This window comes from Ambystoma mexicanum, chromosome 5p (assembly GCF_040938575.1).
Source record: "Ambystoma mexicanum isolate Mex_15411 chromosome 5p, UKY_AmexF1_1, whole genome shotgun sequence".
Lineage (NCBI taxonomy): Eukaryota > Metazoa > Chordata > Amphibia > Caudata > Ambystomatidae > Ambystoma > Ambystoma mexicanum.
The window spans coordinates 495148262-495156180 of NC_090930.1; the positions used below are offsets into that span (position 1 = coordinate 495148262).

The following is a 7919-nucleotide window of genomic DNA, read 5'->3' on the forward strand; positions in this document are numbered from 1 at the left end:
GTACAAAATTGGGTGTGAGAGAGCCGTGAACACAGAGCATGCAATGTGCCAAGTTTCAAGGGCCTCCTCGAAACGGCAGCGGTATCAGAGCCCAACAACTGCACAAGCTTGTCAGTCCACTGGATGGCCCAGGGACACTTCAGAAAAGTCTTACTTGCAGGTTAAGATGAAGGTGCCGAGAATAGTTGATCCCACTATTCCGGTGGGTCAAAGCGCCTTCGCAGACCTTCTAGGACGATCAGATGCAGAGAGTTCCAGCGGGACGACAGCGGGATCAGGGTGCCAAACCTTCCAGCGGGTCACCAGCGGTTTCTCGACTCGGCTTCTTAGTTGCAGGATACTTGGATCCGATCCATTTCGCTCAGTGAGAACTCCAGAGAGAGACATGGAATGGGTGTTTCGGGCCTTCTCTTTTGCCGGATCTCCTTTGCGCCAAAACGAAGAGGAGCCAATGGGAGATCTGCTCAAATACAGGCATACCATACGTGGACCAATCATGGACCCCAGTGGTCCCAGGCATTCACAGCACTCCAGACTGTCTGGCACCCAGGATGTGTATTGGAACCAGACGTTCCAGCCCACATCCTGGAGGCAAACACACAATGCATGCAGAAGCCCGCGAAAGCTTTGCACTTCGCGGGAAAATGCATGCCCAAATAAGGACTGACCCGGGTCAGCTCGACCTGGGGAAGGTAAAGGGGCAAGATGGCCAAAGGACAGGACAAAGAACCTTGTGGCATGGCCATTTTGGAGCTAGGCCACCTAACCATGCCAAACGCAATAATCACGGTTTACCTGGCAAGAAAGGGTTAAAAATATGGAAATGAAAAGCTGCCACCAGCCCTGTCCAAGGCACATCGGCACTTCTCCTAAAAAATCCTTCGAGAGAATCTGGGGCCTTTGGAAATGACTAGACCCAAGTGCACTGTACTGTAAGGTACATTGTACACTTCTTACATGTTGCAGTAAAATTGCAACATTGGAAAAGGAGTAAGGGAAACAAAGTCTCCCAGTACTGACTGTCTTTAAGGGCATGTCAGTTTCCCCATAAAAAGTGAGCGAAAAGCCCAGGGGAGTGCAGCGGAAGGATGTGCTCCACTGGTAAAGTCAGTCTGTGGTGTTCAGACATCAGCGAAAAGTTGGAGGGTACACAACTGGAGCGGAAATTACACATAAATGGGAATGTTTCCTAACACTCCCTATCACTGCTACGCTCTATAGATTCTATGACAAGACAGGAGGCTCATATTATGCATTACAATCTTTACTCTGAAACCACAGCAGCAAAGAAAAAACTTTTACAAACAAAAAAGTTTCAACAACAGAATTAGATAAAGTTCAATGTCAATGCATGGGGAACTCCCCAAACCATCATGGAGGATAGGTCATACCCTGCAGGGGACCAATGAGCAGGGACCCTCCTTTATATATGTCCATTACTCTAACGCCAACCCCTCTTTCTTTGCTGCTGACACCACAGAGCTAAGTCACCCCTTTCAGTTGTGTCTTACATTGTTTGTCAGTAGTAGGCTTTATTAGTTTGAATATGACATATATTATTTATATGGTAAATATGTGTTAATTACCTTTTATTATAAAGGAATTTGTGTATTTGATACAATGTATCTGGATAGCCGCGTGCGGCTGTTGGTTTCATTTTGGTGTCTTTCAAAAAAGAAAATAGGTATTATGCTCATACTTCCTGTTTCAGCTGAAGCAGTGGTGCAATGGTTGAATTTCGGACTACAGTCCATGAGGTTGTGAGTTCGAGGAAGCTCTCTAATTTATTTCTTCTTTAAATATTTCTCGCGCTTGTAAACTCAGGTGTTTCTAGTGCATTAATCAACTCGCTCCCGGCGTGCGCGAGAGCAGTGTTGTTTACACTGTTCCCTCTTCATTTCGCCTGTTTGAATTCGTGCCCCTTGACAGATTTATGGTCACCTGGGGATTCCAGGTGCTGCAGGCTTTGGGTTCGGCCTGCCCCTGTGGCTTATGTTTGTAACAAAAGCCTCTGTTTCAGTACTGAGCCAAGTTAGCTCAAATATAGAGCTGCAGGTCTCCCATGCAGGAAGACCCGGTCACGGCCGACCAGCGCATGTTTATTTGTATATTTTAAGATTAGATATTTTAATTGTTATATTTTAAATAATTGTATTTTACAATGGAGGTATTTGATTGTCACCTTTTTTGCTCAGTTGAGCAGGGATTTCCTAATGGGCATTTGGTTGGTTCATGACTTCTTCAGAAAGATTATAGCACAAACATTTTAATAGTAAAAATGTGGTTTTGTTAAATGTTTGTAATTTCGTATCCCTGGTGACACAACACATTTCCTTACCTTTAGTGCTGGAAAGAAAGACTGTTTACTGATAGACTGTGGGTTTGTTAGGTCAAAGTCTGACCATCCAGCGCAAGAGCCCGATGCACTGCCAGTCTGCAGTTTTATTTTATTTTCTTTGTTTATTTATTAATGTACTTATTTCTTAAGTTATGTGCTTTGCCTTCACTGTAGGTGCCATAAGTTCGGTTTCAGGTTCAGCCTGATTCTATTGCGAGGTTACCCCCTCGTGTACTGCTGATTATCACACCCTGCTCGGGCGAGCAGTTGGAGGTGCACTTGCTCAGTGTATCCTACCTTCAACTTGACAGTTTTCTTTTGTTTGGGTTATCTTCCCTGGAAAGGTGCAGTCACCTGCTCGGTGGCAAGGTTGCCTGGGGTTTCTGCGAGGGGTCCCCTTGTATACGGCTGTGTCCACACCCTGCTAGGGTGAGCAGTTGAGGTACACTTGCTCAGTGTTTCCTCCCTTAAAGTGGGCAACTTGGGTAATTACCTTAACTGGCATGCACCATAACCTGCTCGGTTTCAGGCTCTGCCTGAGTTCTAATGCGAGGTTACCCCCTCGTGTACTGCTGATTATCACGCCCTGCTCGGGCGAGCAGTTGGAGGTGCACTTGCTCAGTGTATTCCTTCCTTAAGGTCGGCAGCTTTGTTTAGGTGCTGCATATGGCTGACGCCATTGTTTGGTCTTGTAGGCGTGCAGTAACCTGCTCGGTTTCAGGCTTCGCCTTGTTCCTACTGCGAGGTGCTCCCTCGTGTACTATTGGTTGCCTCACCCTGCTGGGGTGAGCAGTTGAGGTGCACTTGCTCAGTGTACGCTTTGATAAACAATATGTTTAAGTGTTGACTGGAACACATTTGCGTTTTTTCAGAATTGTCAGTGGCCCAGAAAGCTCAGTGAGTATCAGCTTATATAAGGGCCGGGGATTCGGTCCCCTGTGAGGGCGTAACCCCTCTTCTTTGGATATTTTATATATATTTCATATATTATATATTCTTTATTTATTAAGTGCTTTAAAGAAAAGAGTGTGGAAGTGGTTGTAAACAGACCCATATGGGGTTGTACCTTCCTCTCTAACCATCTATCTGGTGTTATCATTCATCTTTTAGTTAAAAATTCTGTCACCCTTTACCTTAGTTAGTTTCAGGACAACTCAGTCCTTTCCTTAGGTTTTGATTCCCGACCTCAATTGCTCCACCCAATACCAGTGCTGATTAAGCTACAGTATTTTCTCTCAACATGAGGAAGAATAAAGATGATGCGTTATGCCTCTATTGAGGTCTGTAGGGCTTAAGGCTCTCTTTAGTGGGGACGTTTGTTCTCCCCTACTTTTGTCCCATTGGACATTCCTTATTCTTTTGGTTTCTGGTGGAGACAGGGTCAGCTCGAGGGTAACCGTTCAGTTTTTTACATGACAAGTTGAGCAACCATGTTTTACTTGGATGGAGTGTTTGGAAACACTTGATGGTATCAGTTAGACGAGTTGCCAAATAATAACTTGCTGGCGCCTGCCTCATGTTTTTCCTCCCAAAGCTTGGCCTATGGTTCAGCTAACCGTCTAACAGTGTGTTGCAACTTCTCCTCTGCTCGAGGAGTACACGCAGGCTTCTGTACCCTCATGAGCGTTGCTTAACCTCTTTAGAGTGCTGTTTTCATATCCGTGCTGACCGTTCTGATACAGGTTCCTAATTTTGGAAAGGTCTACATCAGTCTTTTATCCAGCTGAGATCGATAAGTGAACACCTCACACCACACAACGCTCGTAGTAGTGTTAAGCACCACTCATATACCTGAGGGTTCGTAGTACTGTATAAGTACTGTTTTGCTATGGACAATGTGCTTAGTTTTTCCTTCCCCTGATTCCCTTAGTGGCCAGTCAGCCTCACATGAATACAGTGACTCAGACCTCAGGGTTTGAGGGGACAGTGGTCCCAGATTTCTTCTCAACCTTGCATTTACAGGGCATTGATAATTATCCAGAGTTCTTTCCCCCTCATTCCCCTTCCTGCCATCCTTGGGGGAGATTGCATCATAATATTACGCCTCTGGGAGTATCCAATGGTTTCAGTTTTCCTGCCATCCTTGGGGGAGATTGCATCATAATATTACACCTCTGGGAGTATCCAATGGTTTCAGTTTTTTCCTTTTTACAGGAGTTCTGGCGGGTGACCAGTGCAGACTCGCACTGAGCATTTCCCTCCCGTCTGTTACTTTCCTTTGTGCTAATCTCTGGTATTTCAATAAGTTAACTGGAGTCTGTCCAGTCAGGGGATTGGTTAGAGGCGCTAGTGGGTATTTATTTCTCTTAACGGTATAAAGCGGGGCTTTAATGTGGTCCTCAGGGTAGTTTTCTTTCTGGATTGCAAGGTTTTTCCTTTGGATAAGTGGGGGAGGTTTCTCCTCTTTTGGGAAGGCTCAATATCCCTTGGTGGGATAGAGGGGTCTGGGAGTGATACTATCCCCCATCCACGTTATGACCCTCTATCACGATGCGTTCCAGAGTCTATACATTAACTTTCAGACGGTGTCTGCCGCTACGATTACCAGAGTGCTGGGATATATATTTGGTTGATGACTTGATTATCATAGTCACCTGCATGGCAGGTGGACCTTTGGGGTTTTCACAAGAGTTTGTTTGCAGTAAGGTGCCAGCTCAGGGTGCTGTGAGCTTCAAAGATCTGCAAATTGGCTGAAATATAGGTTGGACCTCTTCTGGTGTACACCTTCAGTTTAACCATTTAGTGATCAGTTCTTTGCAGTTTAGAGTCTTGCTAAGATTTTGGAAATTTGGTGTCCTCCTTCGGTTACTTTTGATCCGCTAGGGGATTTATCACCAGGGAGGAGGGATCAAGGTTCAAGCACCGGGCATACCTACAAAGGAGTTTAGATATCACTATAATGGTAGTGATTGGATGTCGGATACATTTTTTCTTCTTGCCAAGTTTGGCCTCTTAAGGATCAGGTTTATAATATCTGCCTTTTGTCATGGTAGCAGAGTCCTTCTTCAAGAGTTCGGGAGGTCTGAGGGTCTCCGTGTTGGCGGTTTGACGGGTTTAGCTTCTCAGGTGGGGCCCTCTCTTCCATTCTGCTTCTGCCTCCAGAAGACTTCCCTCCTTAGTATACACATATGTCTGAAGACAATTGTAGATTAATTCTATTGCTTTTCAGCTCCGCTCAGGATGGATTGTCCTATTACAAAATTTATAAAAATGATTTTTTACTCCCATTTTACCCTTTTGAAGATTTGTCTTTCCCTCTTGGTTCCCCAGTGTAGTTCTGTGACATGCCCTGTTTCTACTGCGATATCTTCCTTTAATGCATGGGATGGAACCTATAAGACTTTCACCCCTATGGGGTACTTTTCTTTATCTCCAGGAGAGCTAGGTGTTTGTTTTCATTGGCTTGCTTTCTAGGTCCCCAAAAATGGTACGAATTTAAGTGTTTTGAATATTTGATTGAACAACATAGGTGTTTATTTCAGATGGTTTTGTCCTAACCTATTAGTATAGGAAAACTTTGTTCAATGTTTTCCCCTCTTTTAACCAGATGGTTTTGGTGGCCTGTAAGGAACGCTGGATTTGGCACATTCCTGTTTTTCTTGCAGTGGATTTGACTTTGCCTTATAAGACAGCTTTTCGGGCATCCTAGTCTTGGGCAATTCTCTGATTGGTCAACAGATTGATTTAAGGAAAGCATTTAAAAAATGTTACCTTTCCTTTAATTTTATTATATTATCTATTATATTGGATCATTTTGTACTTACTAATGAGATGCAAGGGCTTTGAACTTGCATAATATGAGCCTCCTGTCTTGTCATAGAATGACTAATCCCCCACACTAACGTGAGATGGGGGTTTAGATTCTATTAAAGACAAGGAGGCGATTATTATCCCTCCCACCCACCCTGGATATGATATGATATGATATGACAATTGTGATACGCATGTACACAGGTGGTTCAAGTGAGAACATTCTTTGGTTTGTTGTTCTTCCCAACCACCCACCCTTCTTGCTTGTTGTTCTTACAGGTACGAGTTGAGGTTCTGCTCAGGAGTGTGGATCGCAGTTACAAGTTCTGGAGTGCGTGATTTCGGGTGAGAAGTCCTATCCAGAAGAACTTCTTCATTGCTTCAGGCTGCGGAAAGGTTGAGATCTCCGGTTTCGCTGGATCCTTTTTCTCTGCGCTACGCAGTTCAACCGTTCCATTGGGCGTCTGGTGCAAGTCAGCTGCAGAAAGAGGGGTTGGCGTTAGAGTAATGGACATATATAAAGGAGGGTCCCTGCTCATTGGTCCCCTGCAGGGTATGACCTATCCTCCATGATGGTTTGGGGAGTTCCCCATGCATTGACATTGAACTTTATCTAGTTCTGTTGTTGAAACTTTTTTGTTTGTAAAAGTTTTTTCTTTGCTGCTGTGGTTTCAGAGTAAAGATTGTAATGCATAATAATCGCCTCCTTGTCTTTAATAGAATCTAAACCCCCATCTCACGTTAGTGTGGGGGATTAGTCATTGTGGTGACTATGGGTGGCAACACGGCCAAAGATCCATCATCCATATAACACAATGTTCCAACTCTATCAACTATTTGAAAAGAACAGCCAGTCTCGGGCTGGCCTGTTGTGCCCAAAGCGCAGGCACAACATGCCAGTGTGGTCTAGGTTCTTTTTATCGAAGTGGGTCCGTTTTTGGACAAAGACGGCCAGTAGTATGATGTGTAACTTTACTGCACACCTAGTCGTTTTGACCAGTGTTACTGAACAAACATACTTTAAAATACACAATTTGCAGCACATTTAGCCAAAAACGACCTCTGTGTTACTGCACAAACCATCTGTCACTAAAGCAACAGATTGCCATTTACGAGAGAGACCACTTTTTCATCTGCGGCCATGACAACGTTATGCCCCAGTCCAACCCCGAGTGCAACCCACTGGTCCAGCCCTTCTAGAGCATTTAAGTAAACAGGGTGTAGCAAACGGGAGGTCACTTGCTGCTTGATGCATAGAGCAGACGTCAGGAAAAAAATAAAACCAAAAGCTTCCAAAAGTGCCTTGGCACCCACTGGTGGCGAACAAACGCACATCCCAAAGACAAACCCTTGGGGGGCACTTAGAGGTTTGAAGACAATGAAACTCAGAACAGTGTGACACAGCATCTTTTTATACACCAACAAAAACTTCCAAGAAATATGCCCGCCGTTTTTCTTATTACCGGTGTATTGAGTTAGATTCCGTTGTTCCGGTGCACTGCAGGGCTCGGGTACTGTAAATACATTATATTTTTTGGTGTCATTTTCGTAAACTCAGTGCTTCACATCATACATTTATGACACTCTTTTTTTTGTGTCTCCACTAAAACCTAGGTGTTCTTTTCTTAAAAGATACCCCCTTCTGTATCCGTACACTGACGAGATTGTCAAACAATGTGACCCCCAAACTTCTGTAGTATCTAAACCCTGCTAATTCATGCCATAAAGCGCTCAGTGAAATGAGGCGTGCATACATATAAATCGTCGCAAATCCGCCATCTTTGCTGCTCTTGGAAAGTGCGCTACGTCACATAAGTGCACGCGCCACGAG

The 7919-nt window shown here is 44.4% G+C and overlaps 1 long non-coding RNA gene across 1 annotated transcript; it reads left to right on the forward strand.

The window, feature by feature from the left end:
• The first annotated feature begins 1468 nt into the window (after positions 1 to 1468).
• Positions 1469 to 6787, forward strand: LOC138481672 (uncharacterized). The gene is made up of 2 exons (XR_011274321.1): positions 1469 to 1567; positions 6368 to 6787. It is a non-coding gene; the product is annotated as an uncharacterized lncRNA (long non-coding RNA).
• The last annotated feature ends 1132 nt before the right edge of the window (positions 6788 to 7919 follow it).